A 22632-nucleotide genomic window follows, 5' to 3' on the forward strand; every position below is an offset into this window, starting at 1 on the left:
AAACAATAAAGCTACAGAGACGATCCTCCAACAAGGGCCAATAAGAAAGAGTTAGGCACTTGCAAGGAATACGTCCAACCACCAAGAGAGTCTAGACCAGAATGAATACTTCAGGCGAGGTGAGGACACCCCCCCCCTCGATCACGTGATAGCTCCATGGACAGTTACTGCCCAGCAACAGAAGCCGGCAGAGTAACGAGCAAAGAGCGATAATTACAGTAGTTAGATACTCAAGACTTGAACTGAGCACATAATGTTACATCCTACCTAACAAAATTTAAGTCAAAAATTAATATAATATAAAGTAATATATTCACGATTTTGCTATTATCGAAAACATAAACAATATAAAATTATATGAAAAGGTAATATGCATGTAATATATATACATAATATATATGACAACCCATTCAGAGGTGGCAACACCACTACCATACATAACTGACCACTACCATACATAACTGACCACTACCATACATAACTGACCACTACCATACATAACTGACCACTACCATACATAACTGACCACTACCATACATAACTGACCACTACCGTACATAACTGACCACTACCATACATAACTGACCACTACCATACTTTAATAACTGACCACTACCATACATAACTGGCCACTACTATACATAATTGACCACTACCATACATAACTGACCACTACCATACTTTAATAACTGGCCACTACCATACATAACTGACCACCACCATACTTTAATAATTGACCACTACCATACTTTAATAACTGACCACTACCTTATATAACTGACCACTACCATACATAACTGACCACTACCACACATAACTGACCACTACCATACATAACTGACCACTACCATATATATCTGACCACTACCATACATAACTGACCACTACCATACATAACAGACCACCACCATACTTTAATAATTGACTACTACCATACTTTAATAACTGACCACTACCATATATAACTCACCACCACCATATATAACTGACCACTACCATACATAACTGACCACTGCCATACTTTAATAACTGACAACTACTATACTTTAATAACTGACCACTACCATACATAACTGACCACTAACATACATAACTGACCACTACCATACATAACTGACCACCAGCATACTTTAATAATTGACCACTAACATACTTTAATAACTGACCTCTACCATATATAACTGACCACTACCATATATAACTGACCACTACCATACATAACTGACCACTACCATATATAACTGACCACTACCCTACATAACTGACAACTACCATACTTCAATAGCTGACCACTACCATACTTCACTAACTGACCACTACCATACTTTAATAACTGGCAAGTACCATACTTTAATAACTGACCACTACCATATATAACTGACCACTACCATACATAACTGACCACTATGATACATAACTGACCACCACCATACTTTAATAACTGACCACCACCATACTTTAATAACTGACCACTACCATAATTTAATAACTGACCACTACCATACTTTAATAACTGACAAGTACCATACTTTAATAACTGATCACTACCATACATAACTGACCAACACCATACTTTAATAATTGACCACTACCATACTTTAATAACTGACCACTACCATATATAACTGACCACTACCGCATATAGCTGACCACTACCATACATAACTGACCACTACCATACATAACTAACCACCAACATACTTTAATAACTGATCACTACCATACTTTAAAAACTGGCCACTACTATACTTTAATAACTGACCTCTACCATATATAACTGACCACTACCATACATAACTGACTACTACCATATATAACTGACCACTACCATACATAACTCACCACTACCACATATAACTGACCACTACCATACATAACTCACCACTACCATACTTTAATAGCTGACCAATACCATACTTCATTAACTGACCACTACCATACTTTAATAACTGACCACTACCATATATAACTGACCACTACCATACATAACTGACCACTACGATACATAACTGACCACCACCATACTTTAATAACTGACCACCACCATACTTTAATAACTGACCGCTACCATACTTTAATAACTGGCAAGTACCATACTTTAATAACTGACCACTACCATACATAACTGACCACTACCATACTTTAATAGCTGACCACTGCCATACTTTAATAACTGACAAGTACCATACTTTAATAACTGACCAGTACCACACATAACTGACCACTACCATATATAACTGACCACTACCATACATAACTGACCACTACGATACATAACTGACCACCAACATACTTTAATAACTGACCACCACCATACTTTAATAACTGACCGCTACCATACTTTAATAACTGGCAAGTACCATACTTTAATAACTGACCACTACCATACATAACTGACCACTACAATACTTTAATAGCTGACCACTGCCATACTTTAATAACTGACAAGTACCATACTTTAATAACTGACCAGTACCACACATAACTGACGACTACCATACATAACTGACCACTACGATACATAACTGACCACCACCATATTTTAATAACTGACCACTCCCATACTTTAATAACTGACCACCAACATACTTTAAATCTGACCACTACCATACTTCAATAACTGACCACTACCATACTTTAATAACTGACCACTACCATACTTTAATAACCGACCATTACCATACATAACTGACAAATACCATATATAACTGACCACTAGCATACTTTAATAACTGACCACTCCCATACTTTAATAACTGACCACCAACATACTTTAAATCTGACCACTACTATACTTTAATAACTGACCACTACCATACTTTAACAACTGACCACTACTATACTTTAATAACTGACCACTACCATACTTTAATAACTGACCACTACTATACTTTAATAACTGACCACTACCATACTTTAATAACTGACCACTACTATACTTTAATAACTGACCACTACCATACTTTAATAACTGACCACTACTATGCTTTAATAACTGACCACTACCATACTTTAATAACTGACCACTACTATACTTTAATAACTGACCACAACCATACTTTAATAACTGACCACTACTATACTTTAATAACTGACCACAACCATACTTTAATAACTGACCACTACCATACTTTAATAACTGACAACTACCATACTTTAATAACTGACAACTACGATATATAACTGACCACTACCATACATAATTGACCACTACCATACTTTAATAACTGACCACTACCATACATAACTGACAACTACCATACTTTAATAACTGACAACTACGATACTTTAATAACTGACAACTACCATACTTTAATAACTGACGACTACAATACTTTAATAACTGACCACTACCATACTTTAACAACTGACCACAACCATACTTTAATAACTGACCACTACCATACTTTAATAACTGACCACTACCATACTTTAATAACTGACAACTACCATACTTTAATAACTGACGACTACAATACTTTAATAACTGACCACTACCATACTTTAACAACTGACCACTACCATACTTTAATAACTGACCACTACCATACTTTAATAACTGACCACTACCATACTTTAATAACTGACCACTACCATACATAACTGACCACTACCATACTTTTACAACTGACCACTACGATATATAACTGACCGCTACCATACAAAACTGACAACTACCATATATAACTGACAACTACCATACTTTAATAACTGACGACTACAATACTTTAATAACTGACCACTACCATACTTTAACAACTGACCACAACCATACTTTAATAACTGACCACTACCATACTTTAATAAATGACCACTACCATACTTTAATAACTGACAACTACCATACTTTAATAACTGACGACTACAATACTTTAATAACTGACCACTACCATACTTTAATAACTGACCACTACCATACTTTAATAACTGACCACTACCATACTTTAATAACTGACCACTACCATACTTTAATAACTGACCACTACCATACATAACTGACCACTACCATACTTTTACAACTGACCACTACGATATATAACTGACCGCTACCATACAAAACTGACAACTACCATATATAACTGACAACTACCATACTTTAATAAATGACAAGTACAATACTTTAGGAACTAACCACTACCATACATCATTACTCACCACTACCATACTTTAATAACTAACCACTACCACACATAACTGATCACTACCATACATAACTCACCACTACGATACATAACTGACCACTACCATACTTTAATAACTGACCACTACCATACTTTAATAACTTACCACTACCATACTTTAATAACTGACCACCAACATACTTTAATAACTGACCACTACCATACTTTAATAACTGACCACTACCATACTTTAATAACTGACCACCAACATACTTTAATAACTGACCACTACCATACTTTAATAACTGATCACTACCATAGTTTAATAACTGACCACTACCATACTTTAATAACTGACCACTACCATATGTAACTGACCACTACCATATATAACTGCCAACTACCATACATAACTGACAACTATCATATATAACTGACCACTAGCATACTTTAATAACTGACCACTACCATACTTTAATAACTGACCACTACCATGATTTAATAACTGACCACTACCATACTTTAATAAGTGACAATTACCATACTTTAATAACTGACAACTACCATACTTTAATACCTGACAACTACGATATATAACTGACCACTACCATACATAACTGACAACTACGATACTTTAATAACTGACAAGTACCATACTTTAATAACTGACGACAACCACACTTTAATAACTGACCACTACCATACTTTAATAACTGACGACTACCATACTTTAATAACTGACCACTACCATACATAACTGACCACTACCATACATAACTGACCACTGCCATACTTTAATAAATGACCAATACCATACTTTAATAACTGACCACTACCATACTTTAATAACTGACCACTACCATACTTTAATAACTGACCACTTCCATACTTTAATAACTGACCACTACCATACTTTAATAACTGACCACTACCATACATAACTGACCACAACCATATTTTAATAACTGACCACTACCATACATAACTGACAACTACCATATATAACTGACAACTACGATACTTTAATAACTTACAACTACCATACTTTAATAACTGACCACTACCATACTTTAATAACTGACCACTACCACATATAACTGACCACTACCATACATAACTGACCACTACGATACATAATTGACCACCACCATACTTTAATAGCTGACCACCACCATACTTTAATAACTGACCACTACCATGCTTTAATAACTGACCACTACCATGCATAACTGACCACTACCAAACTTAACTGACCACTACCATACATAACTGACCACTACGATATACAGCTGACCACCACCATACTTTAATAACTGACCACTACCATACTTTAATAACTGACAAGTACCATACTTTAATAACTGACCACTACAATACTTTATTACACGCCACTACCTTACTTTAATAACTGACCACTACTACACATAACTGACCACTACCATACATAACTGACCACTACCATACTTTAATAACTGACCACTACCATACTTTAATAAATGACAAGTACCATACTTTAATAACTGACCACTACAATACTTTATTACACGCCACTACCTTACTTTAATAACTGACCACTACTACACATAACTGACCACTACCATACATAACTGACCACTACGATACATAACTGACCACCACCATACTTTAATAACTGACCACTACCATACTTTAATAACTGACCACTACCATACTTTAATAACTGACGATTACCATATATAACTGACCACTACCATATATAACTGACCACTACCATACATAACTGACAACTACCATATATAACTGACCACTAGCATACTTTAATAACTGACCACTACCATACTTTAATAACTGACCACTGCCATACTTTAATAACTGACAAGTACCATACTTTCATAACTGACCACTACCATACTTTAATAACTGACCACTACCACACATAACTGACCACTACAATACATAACCGACCACTACGATACATAACTGACCACCACCATACTTTAATAACTGACCACCAACAAACTTTAAATCTGACCACTACCATACTTTAATAACTGACAACTACAATACTTTAATACCTGACAACTACCATACTTTAATAACTGACCTCTACCATACTTTAATAACTGACCACTACCATACTTTAATAACTGACCAATACCATACTTTAATAACTGACCACTACCATACTTTAATAACTGACCACTACCATACATAACTGACCACTACCACAGTTTAATAACTGATCACTACCATACTTTAATAACTGACCACTACCATACATAACTGACCACTACCATATTTTTACAACTGACCACTACCATACATAACTGACCACTACCATACTTTAATAACTGACCACTACCAAACATAACTGACAGCTACCATATATAACTGACAACTACGATACTTTAATAACTGACAACTACCATACTTTAATAACTGACCACTACCATACTTCATTACTCACCACTATCATACTTTAATAACTGACCACTACCACACATAACTGACCACTACCATACATAACTGACCACTACGATATATAACTGACCACCACCATACTTTAATAACTGACCACTACCATACTTTAATAACTGACCACCAACATACTTTAATAACTGACCACTACCATACTTTAATAACTGACCACTACCATACTTTAATAACTGACCACTACCATACTTTAATAACTGACCACTACCATACTTTAATAACTGACCACTACCATACTTTAATAACTGACCACTACCATATATAACTGACCACTACCATATATAACTGATCACTACCATACTTAACTGACAACTACCATATATAACTGACCACTGGCATACTTTAATAACTGACCACTACCATCCTTTAATAACTGACCACTACCATACTTTAATAAGTGACAACTACCATACTTTAATAACTGACAACTACGATACTTTAATAACTGACAACTACCATATTTTAATAACTGACGACTACCATACAATAATAACTGACCACTACCATACTTTAATAACTGACCACTACAATACTTTAATAAATAACCACTACCATACTTTAATAACTGACCACTACCATACTTTAACAACTGACCACTACCATACTTTAATAACTGACCACTACCTTACTTTAATAACTGACCACTACCATACTTTAATAACTGACCACTACCATACTTTAATAACTGACTATTACCATACTTTAATAACTGACCACTACCTTACTTTAATAACTGACCACTACCATACTTTAATAACTGACCACTACCATACTTTAATAACTGACCACTACCTTACTTTAATAACTGACCACTACCATACCTTAATAACTGACCACTACCATACATAACTGACCACTACGATACATAACTGACCACCACCATACTTTAATAACTGACCACTACCATACTTTAATAACTGACCACTACCATACTTTAATAATTGACGATTACCATATATAACTGACCACTACCATATATAACTGATCACTACCATACATAACTGACAACTACCATATATAACTGACCACTAGCATACTTTAATAACTGACCACTACCATACTTTAATAACTGACCACTGCCATACTTTAATAACTGACAAGTACCATACTTTCATAACTGACCACTACCATACTTTAATAACTGACCACTACCACACATAACTGACCACTACAATACATAACTGACCACTACGATACATAACTGACCACCACCATACTTTAATAACTGACCACCAACAAACTTTAAATCTGACCACTACCATACTTTAATAACTGACAACTACAATACTTTAATACCTGACAACTACCATACTTTAATAACTGACCTATACCATACTTTAATAACTGACCACTACCATACTTTAATAACTGACCAATACCATACTTTAATAACTGACCACTACCATACTTTAATAACTGACCACTACCATACATAACTGACCACTACCACAGTTTAATAACTGATCACTACCATACTTTAATAACTGACCACTACCATACATAACTGACCACTACCATATTTTTACAACTGACCACTACCATACATAACTGACCACTACCATACTTTAATAACTGACCACTACCAAACATAACTGACAGCTACCATATATAACTGACAACTACGATACTTTAATAACTGACAACTACCATACTTTAATAACTGACCACTACCATACTTCATTACTCACCACTATCATACTTTAGTAACTGACCACTACCACACATAACTGACCACTACCATACATAACTGACCACTACGATATATAACTAACCACCACCATACTTTAATAACTGACCACTACCATACTTTAATAACTGACCACTACCATACTTTTATAACTGACCACCAACATACTTTAATAACTGACCACTACCATACTTTAATAACTGACCACTACCATACTTTAATAACTGACCACTACCATACTTTAATAACTGACCACTACCATATATAACTGACCACTACCATATATAACTGATCACTACCATACATAACTGACAACTACCATATATAACTGACCACTGGCATACTTTAATAACTGACCACTACCATCCTTTAATAACTGACCACTACCATACTTTAATAAGTGACAACTACCATACTTTAATAACTGACAACTACGATACTTTAATAACTGACAACTACCATATTTTAATAACTGACGACTACCATACATTAATAACTGACCACTACCATACTTTAATAATTGACCACTACAATACTTTAATAAATAACCACTACCATACTTTAATAACTGACCACTACCATACTTTAATAACTGACCACTACCATACTTTAATAACTGACCACTACCTTACTTTAATAACTGACCACTACCATACTTTAATAACTGACCACTACCATACTTTAATAACTGACTACTACCATACTTTAATAACTGACCACTACCTTACTTTAATAACTGACCACCACCATACTTTAATAACTGACCACTACCATACTTTAATAACTGACCACTACCTTACTTTAATAACTGACCACTACCATACCTTAATAACTGACCACTACCATACATAACTGACCACTACCATAATTTAATAACTGACAACTACCATATATAACTGACAACTACGATACTTTAATAACTTACAACTACCATACTTTAATAACTGACCACTACCATACTTTAATAACTGACCACTACCATACATAACTGACCACTACCATACATAACTGACCACTACGATACGTAACTGACCACCACCATACTTTAATAGCTGACCACCTGACAACTACCATACTTTAATAACTGACAACTACCATACTTTAATACATGACAACTACGATATATAACTGACCACTACCATACATAACTGACAACTACCATATATAACTGACAACTACGATACTTTAATAACTGACAACTAGCATACTTTAATAACTGACAACTACCATACTTTAATACATGACAACTACGATATATAACTGACCACTACCATACATAACTGACAACTACCATATATAACTGACAACTACGATACTTTAATAACTGACAACTAGCATACTTTAATAACTGACCACTACCATACTTTAATAACTGACCACTACCATATTTTAATAACTGACCACTACCATACTTTAATAACTGACCACTACCATATATAACTGACCACTACCATACTTTAATAACTGACCACTACCATACTTTAATAACTGACCACTACCTTACTTTAATAACTGACCACTACCATACCTTAATAACTGACCACTACCATACATAACTGACCACTACCATAATTTAATAATTGACAACTACCATATATAACTGACAACTACGATACTTTAATAACTTACAACTACCATACTTTAATAACTGACCACTACCATAGTTTAATAACTGACCACTACCATACATAACTGACCACTACCATACATAACTGACCACTACGATACGTAACTGACCACCACCATACTTTAATAGCTGACCACCTGACAACTACCATACTTTAATAACTGACAACTACCATACTTTAATACATGACAACTACGATATATAACTGACCACTACCATACATAACTGACAACTACCATATATAACTGACAACTACGATACTTTAATAACTGACAACTAGCATACTTTAATAACTGACCACTACCATACTTTAATAACTGACCACTACCATATTTTAATAACTGACCACTACCATACTTTAATAACTGACCACTACCATATATAACTGACCACTACCATACTTTAATAACTGACCACTACCATATATAACTGACCACTACCATACATAACTGACCACTACGATACATAACTGACCACCACCATACTTTAATAGCTGACCACCACCATACTTTAATAACTGACCACTACCATACTTTAATAACTGACCACTACCATGCATAACTGACCACTACCATACATAACTGACCACTACCATACATAACTGACCACTACGAAACATAGCTGACCACCACCATACTTTAATAACTGAATACTACCATACTTTAATAACTGACAAGTACCATACTTTAATAACTGACCACTACCATACATAACTGACCACTACCATACTTTAATAACTGACGACTACCATACTTTAATAATTGACAAGTACCATACTTTAATAACTGACCACTACGATACTTTATTACACGCCACTACCATACTTTAATAGCTGACCACTACTACAGATAACTAACCAATACCATACATAACTGACCACTACGATACATATCTGACCACCACCATTCTTTAATAACTGACCACTACCAAACTTTAATAACTGACCACCAACACACTTTAATAACTGACCATTACCATATATAACTTACCACTACCATACATAACTGACAACTACCATATATAACTGACCACTAGCATACTTTAATAACTGACCACTACCATACTTTAATAACTGACCACTACCATACTTTAATAACTGACAACTACCATACTTTAATAACTGACCACTACCATACTTTAATAACTGACCACTACCATACATAACTGAGCACTACCATACATAACTGACCACTACCATACTTTAATAAATGACCACTACCATACTTTAATAACTGACCACTACCATACATAACTAACCACTACCATACTTTAATAACTGACCACTACCATACTTTAATAACTGACCACTACCATACATAACTGAGCACTACCATACATAACTGACCACTACCATACTTTAATAAATGACCACTACCATACTTTAATAACTGACCACTACCATACATAACTAACCACTACCATACTTTAATAACTGGCCACTACCATACTTTAATAACTGACCACTACCATACATAACTGACCACTACCATACTTTAATAACTGACCACTAGCATACTTTATTAAATGACCACTACCATACTTTAATAGCTGACCACTACCATACTTTAATAACTGACCACTACCATACTTTATTAACTGACCACTACCATACTTTAATAACTAACCACTACCATACTTTAATAACTAACCACTACCATAATTTAATAACTGACCACTACCATACATAACTGACCACTACCATACTTTAATAACTGACCACTACCATACTTTAATAACTGACCACTACCATATATACTGACCACTACCGTACATAAATGACCACTACCATACATAACTGACCACTACCATACATAAATGACCACTACTATACATAACCTGACCACTACCATACATAACTGACCACTACCATACATAACTGACCACTACCATACATAACTGACCACTACCATACTTTAATAACTGACCACTACCACATATAAGTGGCCACTACCATACTTTAATAACTGACCACTACCATACTTTAATAACTGACCGCTACCATACATAACTAACCACTACCATACTTTAATAACTGACCACTACCATACTTTAATAACTGACCACTACCGTACTTTAATAGCTGACCACTACCATACATAACTGACCACTACCATACTTTAATAACTGACCACTACCGTACATAATTGACCACTACCATACTTTAATAGCTGACCACTACCATACTTTAATAACTGACCACTACCATACTTTAATAACTGACCACTACCATACTTCAATAACTAACCACTACCATACTTTAATAACTAACCACTACCACACTTTAATAACTGACACTACCATACATAACTGACCACTATCATACTTTAATAACTGACCACTACGATACATAACTGATCACTACCATACATAATTGACCACTACCATACATAACTGACCACTACCATATATAACTGACCACTACCATACATAAATGACCACTACCATACATAACTGACCACTACCATACATAAATGACCACTACCATACATAACTGACCACTACCATACATAACTGACCACTACCATACATAACTGACCACTACCATACATAGTGGAGCACTACCATACTTTAATAACCCGAACACTACCATACATAACTGACCACTACCATACTTTAATAACTTACCGCTACCATACATAACTAACCACTACCATATTTTAATAACTGACCACTACCATACTTTAATAACTGACCACTACCATACATAACTGACCACTACCATACATAACTGACCACTACCATACTTTAATAACTGACCACTACCATACTTTAATAACTGACCACTACCATACTTTAATAACTGACCACTACCATACTTTAATAACTGACCACTACCGTACATAACTGACCACTACCATACTTTAATAACTGACCACTACTATACTTTAATAACTGACCACTACCATACTTTAATAGCTGACCACTGCCATACTTTAATAACTGACCACTACCATACTTTAATAACTGTCCAGTACCATACTTTAATAACTAACCACTACCATACTTTAATAACTAACCACTACCATACTTTAATAACTGAGCACTACCATACATAACTGGACACTACCATACTTCAATAACTAACCGCTACCATACTTTAATAACTGACCACTACCATAATATAATAACTATCCACTACCATACTTTAATAACTGACCACTACCATGCATAACTGACCACTACCATACTTTAATAACCACTACCATACTTTAATAACCACTACCATACTTTAATAACCACTACCATACTTTAATAACCACTACCATACTTTAATAACTGACCACTACCAGACATAACTGACCACTACCATACTTTAATAACTGACCACTACCATACATAATTGACCACTACCATACTTTGAAAATAAATGGTATAAAATACCGACACTATGGAAACATAAACACATATGCAGTTTAATGTGATCCTTTATTGACAACGTTTCGCCCACACAGTGGGCTTTTTCAAGTCGAACATTAAAATGGTATTTAAAGTCACAAACAGATCTACCTGGAGTGGAAGGTACGGGAGTATTTATAGTCAGATTCAGAATGTTGAGGTCAGGTGGAGAATGGTGTATCTGATGATCCACTGGGTGGGGTTATAGAGTCTTGGGCAGCTTGGCAGGGGTATTGGACAAGTTGTGAGTAGATCTTCTGCAGTGTTCTATGTTCTTATGTGGAATAGCGATGAAGAAGTTTCTTGGCAAGTGGTTCAGCTATGTTATAGAAGCCATTGTTCTGGTTGAAATTGTTGGTTATAGAGATAAGCGATGGAACATCTGGAAGCCGAGCGTTTCTCCACCATTATTCCTTCGACTGTCACCTGGCTCCGTTATGTTGACGACATTCTCCTCATAACTCCCAGGCGCTTGAACGTTCAAGCTCTCCAAGACAAGCTCAACCAGGTCGAGCCCTGAATCCAGTTCACACTTGAAGAAGAAGTCAACAACACTCTTCCTTTCCTTGATGTTCTTCTCTGCAAAACTGACCATGAACTTCGTTTTAAAGTCTATCGAAAACCAACCAACCAAAACGATCTTCTCCACTTCTACTCTTACCACGACACCAAAACTAAACGTGGTGTAATTATAGGCTTCTTCCTGCGTGCACTCAGAATCTGCAGCAATGAGTTCCTTGAGGAAGAATGCACTATAATTGAACACGTATTTTCTAAACTCCACTATCCTCGTCACTTCATCAGAGACTGCAGACGGCGAGCATTAAACATCTTCAACACACCCAGAGAAGACACTGCCGAGAAAAGATACATAGTCCTCCCAACCAACTCCATTGCCAAACATGTTTCCAACATCTTTGCCAATACATCATTCCAAGTATCCACCTCTACAACCACGACCATCAAGGACATCACCAGTAGTAGACAGGACAAGCTTCCATCCTCTGCAGGGGTATACATAATCCCTTGTAATGACTGCAACAAATTATACGTGGGCGAAACATCAAGAGACCTCCAAACACGTATTTCAGAACACCAATACGCAAGCAGGACTGACGATACAAGGAATGCCTGTGTACAACATCGCAATTCACACAACCATTTAATTAACTACAGAAACTCAAGACTCATCGCCACAGAAGACAACACTCAATACCGAAGAATCCTGGAATCATCGCTTATCTCTATAACCAACAATTTCAACCAGAACAATGGCTTCAATAACATAGCTGAACCACTCGCCAAGAAACTTCTTCATCGCTATCCCACATAAGAACATAGAACACTGTAGAAGGTCTACTCACAACTTGTCCAATACCCCTGCCAAGCTACCCAAGACTCTATAACCCCACCCGGTGGATCATCAGATGCAGCATTCTCCACCTGACCTCAACATTCTGAACCTGACTATAAATACTCCCGTACCTTCCACCCCAGGTAGATCTGTTTAAGACTTGAAAAAGCCCACTGTGTTTGGAGAAACGTTGTCAATAAAGGATCACATTAAACTGCATATGTGCTTATGTTTCCACTACCATACTTTAATAACTGACCACTACCATACATAACTGACCATTACCATTCTTTAATAACTGACCACTACCATACATAACTGATCACTACCATACATAACTGACCACTACCATACTTTAATAACTGACCACTACCATACTTTAATGACTTACCACTACCATACATAACTGACCACTACCATAGTTTAATAACTGACCACTACCATACATAACTGACCACTACCATACTTTAATAACTAACCACTACCATACTTTAATAACTGACCACTACCATACTTTAATAACTGACCACTACCATACTTTAATAACTGACCACTACCATACTTTAATAACTGACCACTACCATACTTTAATAACTGACCACTACCATACTTTAATAACTGACCACTACCATACTTTAATAACTGACCACTACCATACTTTAATAACTGACCACTACTATACTTTAATAACTGACCACTACCATACTTTAATAACTGACCACTACCATACTTTAATAACTGACCACTACCATACTTTAATAACTGACCACTACCATACTTTAATAACTGACCACTACCATACATAACTGACCACTACCATACTTTAATAACTGACCACTACCATACTTTAATAACTGACCACTACTATACTTTAATAACTGACCACTACCATACTTTAATAACTGACCACTACCATACTTTAATAACTGACCACTACCATACTTTAATAACTGACCACTACCATACTTTAATAACTGACCACTACCATACATAACTGACCACTACCATACTTTAATAACTGACCACTACCATACTTTAATAACTGACCACTACCATACTTTAATAATCACAAACATCGCAGAAAGTCTACCCGAAATAAAAAATATTACTTTCAGAAACAAACGATGCTTCAGTCATCAAATTTTCCGATGCTATTAAACATATAAATTATGAAAGTTTGCTGAACCTCAAACTATAATGTAAATTCTAGAGTAAGAAACCTTTTAATACCACAAAACATCACTAACATACACTTCTGGTAAAAACTGAATCAAATAACAAAAAGGCAAAATAACGTCCGGCTCACAAAAGGCTCACTAGATCAGTTGACAAGAACTAAGAACGATCTCTTCTCCATGGAATTAGTATATCGTGACTCTGCAACTTTCACAAGGATAGTTAGAAAGTCCAAACAAAGTTATTATTCAACTAAATTTGATGATTCCGAAAGGAGAAATAAAGAAAAACCCCTGGACAACTCCTTGGCAAATTCTACAGTCAAAAAGATAACAAAAACGAACAAATAACACTCTCCAAAGCGTCTGGATATTCCCGCTCAACGGCTGATACAATAAAAAACAATAATAACTTTTTCTCTAGAGTAAGACGTTAATAATCTTGCGAACATTCCAGAGGCTTGAAACATCGTCAGTAGCTGTCTGACAGGCAATTTTACTAACTCGTTTAACTTGGCTCTTATTATCTCTACAAAAATATCTACTGTTACGCAGTGAAACGCAGAAAATATATTTTATATAACATAGTTCCGGGACTGAACTGAAAGCGAACGCGTTTTATTCCTGTCAGTTAGGCAGTGTCCAGGACAGGAGCAGATGAGAGGTGTGTTAGGTAAGACACATATGCGACAGTTAGGTATGTTAGGTAAGACACATATGCAACAGTTAGGTATCTTTATTTCGAAACGTTTCGCCTACACAGTAGGCTTCTTCAGTCGAGTACAGAAAAGTTGATAGAAGCAGAAGAGACTTGAAGACGATGTAATCAGTCCCTCACCCTTAAAGTTTTGAGGTGGTCAGTCCCTCAGTCTGGAGAAGAACATTGTTCCATAGTCCGAAACAATATGGAGTTGAAGTGACAGGATGGAGCCTTATATAGCGCCAGGAGGTGAGACGTAGGTCACTAGTAGAACGCAGATGTTGGGAGGTCGGGTCCCTCTCAAATCCAGCCGTTCTCACTAGTAGAGGTTGTCGAAGTTGATTTCTGGTCTGTACCAAGATACCCTTGTGTTGCAGTGTCTGACAGATTGAACATTAAAATGGTATAAAATACCATATTGAACATTTAAATGGTATTTTATACCATTTTAATGTTCAATCTGTCAGACACTGCAACACAAGGGTATCTTGGTACAGACCTGAAATAAACTTCGACAACCTCTACTAGTGAGAACGGCTGGATTTGAGAGGGACCTGACCTCCCAACATCTGCGTTCTACTAGTGACCTACGTCTCACCTATTGGAGCTATATAAGGCTCCATCCTGTCACTTCAACTCCATATTGTTTCAGACTATGGAACGATGCTCTTCTCCAGACTGAGGGACTGACCACCTCAAAACTTTAAGGGTGATGGACTGATTACATCGTCTTCAAGTCTCTTCTGCTTCTATCAACTTTTCTGTACTCGACTGAAGAAGCCTACTGTGTAGGCGAAACGTTTCGAAATAAAGATACCTAACTGTTGCATATGTGTCTTACCTAACAACCTGTCGGTATTTTATACCATTTTAATGTTCAATCTGTCAGACACTGCAACACAAGGGTATCTTGGTACAGACCATCAACTTCGACAACCTCTACTAGTGAGAACGGCTGGATTTGAGAGGGACCCGACCTCCCAACATCTGCATCTGTGTTCTACTAGTGACCTACGTCTCACCTCCAGGCGCTATATAAGGCTCCATCCTGTCACTTCAACTCCATATTGTTTCAGACTATGGAACAATGCTCTTCTCCAGACTGAGGGACTGACCACCTCAAAACTTTAAGGGTGATGGACTGATTACACCGTCTTCAAGTCTCTTCTGCTTCTATCAACTTTTCTATACTCGACTGAAGAAGCCTACTGTGTAGGCGAAACGTTTCGAAATAAAGATACCTAACTGTTGCATATGTGTCTTACCTAGCAACCTGTCGGTATTTTATACCATTTTAATGTTCAACAGTTAGGTATCTTTATTTCGAAACGTTTCGCCTACACAGAGGGCTTCTTCAGTCGAGTACAGAAAAGTTGATAGAAGCAGAAGAGACTTGAAGACGATGTAATCAGTCCCTCACCCTTAAAGTTTTGAGGTGGTCAGTCCCTCAGTCTGGAGAAGAACATTGTTCCATAGTCCGAAACAATATGGAGTTGAAGTGACAGGATGGAGCCTTATATAGCGCCAGGAGGTGAGACGTAGGTCACTAGTAGAACGCAGATGTTGGGAGGTCAGGTCCCTCTCAAATCCAGCCGTTCTCACTAGTAGAGGTTGTCGAAGTTGATTTCAGGTCTGTACCAAGATACCCTTGTGTTGCAGTGTCTGACAGATTGAACATTAAAATGGTATAAAATACCAGATTGGACATTAAAATTGTATTTTATACCATTTTAATGTTCAATCTGTCAGACACTGCAACACAAGGGTATCTTGGTACAGACAGACCTGAAATCAACTTCGACAACCTCTACTAGTGAGAACGGCTGGATTTGAGAGGGACCTGACCTCCCAACATCTGTGTTCTACTAGTGACCTACGTCTCACCTCCTGGCGCTATATAAGGCTCCATCCTGTCACTTCAACTCCATATTGTTTCAGACTATGGAACAATGCTCTTCTCCAGACTGAGGGACTGACCACCTCAAAACTTTAAGGGTGATGGACTGATTACATTGTCTTCAAGTCTCTTCTGCTTCTATCAACTTTTCTGTACTCGACTGAAGAAGCCTACTGTGTAGGCGAAACTTTTCGAAATAAAGATAAGAACATAAGAACAAAGGAACACTGCAGCAGGCCTACTGGCCCATGCGAGGCAGGTCCAAGTCTCCTACCGGCTTAAGCCAATGCACCCAACCTAGTAAGGTCAGGTCACATTGACTTAAGGGAGGAACACGGCAACCGACCTGGTAGCAAAAGCTATCAGGTCCAACTCACACCCACCCACATCCACTCATGTATTTATCCAACCTATTTTTAAAGCTACACAACGTTCTGGCCTCTATAACTGTACTTGGGAGTTTGTTCCACTCATCCACAACTCTATTACCAAACCAGTACTTTCCTATATCCTTCCTGAATCTGAATTTTTCCAACTTAAAACCATTGCTGCGAGTTCTGTCTTGGCTAGATATTTTCAGCACACTATTTACATCCCCTTTATTTATTCCTGTCTTCCATTTATACACCTCAATCATATCCCCCCTAATTCTACGTCTTTCTAGAGAGTGCAGATTCAGGGCCCTTAGTCTATCCTCATAGGTGTAGACAGCCTGTACTGTCAGAAAACAGCCTAGCCGTCTGCTCTGACTAGTTCATATTTCGCGGCATTTAGGTGCTGCCCTCTGTAGGCTCACCCACGTCAGTGGGAGGCTGAGCCCATCGGCTCTCACTCCTAGGCCGACCGACTTGATAGACACAAGTGCTCCCCCTCCACGGACTGGCTTGCGGTCACTCCCTCACACTGCCTGTTGTGTACTCACTCCTACCCAATTAAAGCCAAACTAGTCCACGGCCGTATCATTGCTACCTACGCTACCTTCATCGGCACTAAACCGCTGTTCAGCAGTAAGAACAGCAATACCATAGGATAGGTTTCTGATACATGGGATCAACTTTGTCATCCTCCTTTGTACATTTTCCAGAGCATTTATATCCATTCTGTAATACGGTGTCCAAAACTGTGCAGCATAATCTAAATGAGGCCTAACCAAGGATGTATAGAGTTGAAGAACAACCTGAGGATTCCTATTATTTATGCTTCTTGATATGAAGCCAAGGATTCTATTAGCTTTATTGCAAACACTTATGCACTGTTGCATATGTGTCTTACCTAACAACCTGTCGGTATTTTATACCATTTTAATGTTCATTCAGATGAGAGGTGTGTTTAGTTCAGTAAATGTAGGCAGGCGGCGGGTCAAGTCGTCATGGATTGGCGTTAGTGTGAGTAGGTGGTTTGGTGATTTTTTTTTTTTTTTTTGTATGCTATAGGTAGTTTTATGTTTAAGTGCTCTCATGTTTATTTGTAAGGCCCTAGCAATCAGAGGCCTGTTAATGCGAGAGTACTGTATAGTGTTTTACCTGCTGGTAATTAGTCTACCAGACAGAAGTGAAGACGAGGGTGTGTATGTCATGGTGCCTCCCTGATGATTTATTTTAACTCATTACTAGCAGTGAGCTAGTGAGCTAATGTGAACTGAAGTGTGGTGGATTTTTGTAGTAGTTATAAGTTGTATATAAGTTACTGTTAATGTAGATATATTTTTACATAGGTGAGTTTTTGTCCTTCCTTCTTAATAATAATTAATATTGTTTAATATACGAGTACATGCTGGCGCAAAGTTCACTGTGTTTTTCAGTGTAATTTTATAACACCTAGACAGCAGTGTGAGCAGCCTTGAGGAGCCAGGAACATTTTATTAAAGTTACGACGTCAAAGTCGTAACATCTACAATAAAAAAAAAATATACTTTAAAATATAGCACATAATAACTGAAATATTTCCTCATATCTGTAAAAAAAAAGCTAATACTTTTCCAAGAAATCGCCTGACGTCCAAACTTTTCCAGATATTTCCCAAAGTGTCAGAATAACCCATCCATCAAGGTGGTGATCCAACTAATGTTAATAACCACAGACCAATTACTAATTTAAAAATACTATTAACATATTAAAAATAAAGTAATCTACGATCAGCACAAATGACGCAATATTAAAAATGCCCGATATTGCATATTTTTCTCGATATTGTTGACCACAATATTTTCTTCTTCAAGGTAAATTAACAAAGACTCAGAGGACACACAAGTATTATCATTCATGCCTTAGTAAGAGACAACAACAAATAGCCATAAATGACAGTTCTTCTCTCAAAGCAGCATTCTGGATCCTCCTCCTTTCTTGGTGTATATCTAATAAGCTACCAAATGACAAGGAGCATATGGAACCTGGACTCAGCGCTGATAATACAACCTTTACATTCCCTGGCCGAAACCTCCTGCCAGTAATTATCATAGTTAACCATGAAGTAAAAGAAAGATCTATACCTTGATTATTACCATTTAACATTGAAAAATACAAATCATGTCCCTAAGTAGATATTAAAATTCATAAAAGTAAAAAAAAAAATACAAATGGAAATTTTCAGGACTAACTGTTAACAACAAATAGAAATTTAACGCCTTTATCCAATACATATCAACAAAAGTATCCGAATTTAGAGAGTCTAAAATTCGCTGTTTATGTTCCCCAGTCAACGCTACTGATACTATACCTGCCTCATTTACTTATACCTCACACATGGGTTCTGTGTCTGGGGGTCAACTTCACTAACTTACAGCATATTAATCATCATTATAGAACACAGATAACAGAACCAACACAAACTCGAATTTATAACTGCCATACATATATACTACTGTTCACTCTTCGCTTGTGAGCTGTGGCACATGTTAGATTTTTTTTCATCCTTGTACTCAGTCTGAAACAGCTCCACAACCATGATTTATTTCTTCAACAAACCGGCCGTATCCCACCGAGGCAGAGTAACCTAAAAAGAAAAGCAAAAGTTTTTTCTTTTTAGGTCACCTAAAAAAGAAAAACGAAAAATTTTCTTTCTAGGTTTTTCTTCTTAAATTTAGTAATGTATATAGGAGAAGAGGTTACTAGCACCTTGCTCCCGGCATGTTAGTCGCCTCTTACGACAAGCATGGCTTACGGAGGAAGAATTCTGTTCCACTTCCTCATGGAGAATGAGTTTTATAGTATTAGATATTTTTCGTCTTAGAGTCTGCCCGAAATGTTGTGCATACTGTAGAATTCTCACAAAGTTTTTATTATGTATACGTTTTTTATGACATTATTATTATTATTATTATTATTATTATTATTATTATTATTATTATTCCACATGGAGATGACGTTGCCCGTCCAGTGAATGTTATTTTTCAATGTAAGGCAGACTGACTTTCCTACATCTTATTTTACTGGTGTTATTAAATGTATCTGGTCATTTATTATTATACACTGTGTACTTTAAGAGTGACTTTACTGTGCTTACTTCACGTAAATTTGTTGTCATCTTTTATTCTTTATTACCTGGCATCAAGACTAAAGCCACTGTGACAGGGGAGACTCTACCCTGCATCAGTATCTCTATGTTGCTACCATCTCTTGTAGGGGATCCAGTACACAGACTCAAGTCTGTGTAATTACCATCTATTGTAGAGGATCCAGTACACAGATTCAAGTCTGTGTAATTACCATCTCTTGTAGGGGATCCAGTACACAGACTCAAGTCTGTGTAATTACCATCTCTTATAGAGGATCCAGTACACAGACTCAAGTCTGTGTGACTACCATCTCTTGTAGAGGATCCAGTACACAGAATCAAGTCTGTGTAATTACCATCTCTTGTAGAGGATCCAGTACACACTCAAATCTGTGTAACCACCTTCTCCTGCAACTCTGCGTAACCATTTCTTGTAGCGAATCCAATAGCCATCCTCAACACATCCTCAACTCAAGGAACCAACTAGCAACTCAAACCAACGTCAACACGCACACGCGCGTATTTTATTAACTGATTAAACCACTAACTACACATGCATACGGCGTTATATTACCAGCTGAAGCCATCGCCACAAACGGAATTTACAACCAGCTGATATTACTAACTCCACACCAGTTATACGAACCACCTAAAATACCATCCACACAATGGTACAAGCACCAACTGTGAGCATCAGATGACACAGCTGAC

General features: G+C 36.7%; 1 protein-coding gene across 2 annotated transcripts in view; it reads right to left on the bottom strand.

Moving 5' to 3' along the window:
• LOC128687796 (uncharacterized) overlaps window positions 1-22632 on the bottom strand; it is a 300033-nt gene that overhangs the window by 74921 nt on the left and 202480 nt on the right. The gene's annotated exons all lie outside the window — the stretch shown is intronic.

Source organism: Cherax quadricarinatus, chromosome 10 (assembly GCF_038502225.1).
Source record: "Cherax quadricarinatus isolate ZL_2023a chromosome 10, ASM3850222v1, whole genome shotgun sequence".
In the NCBI taxonomy this organism is placed as follows: domain Eukaryota; kingdom Metazoa; phylum Arthropoda; class Malacostraca; order Decapoda; family Parastacidae; genus Cherax; species Cherax quadricarinatus.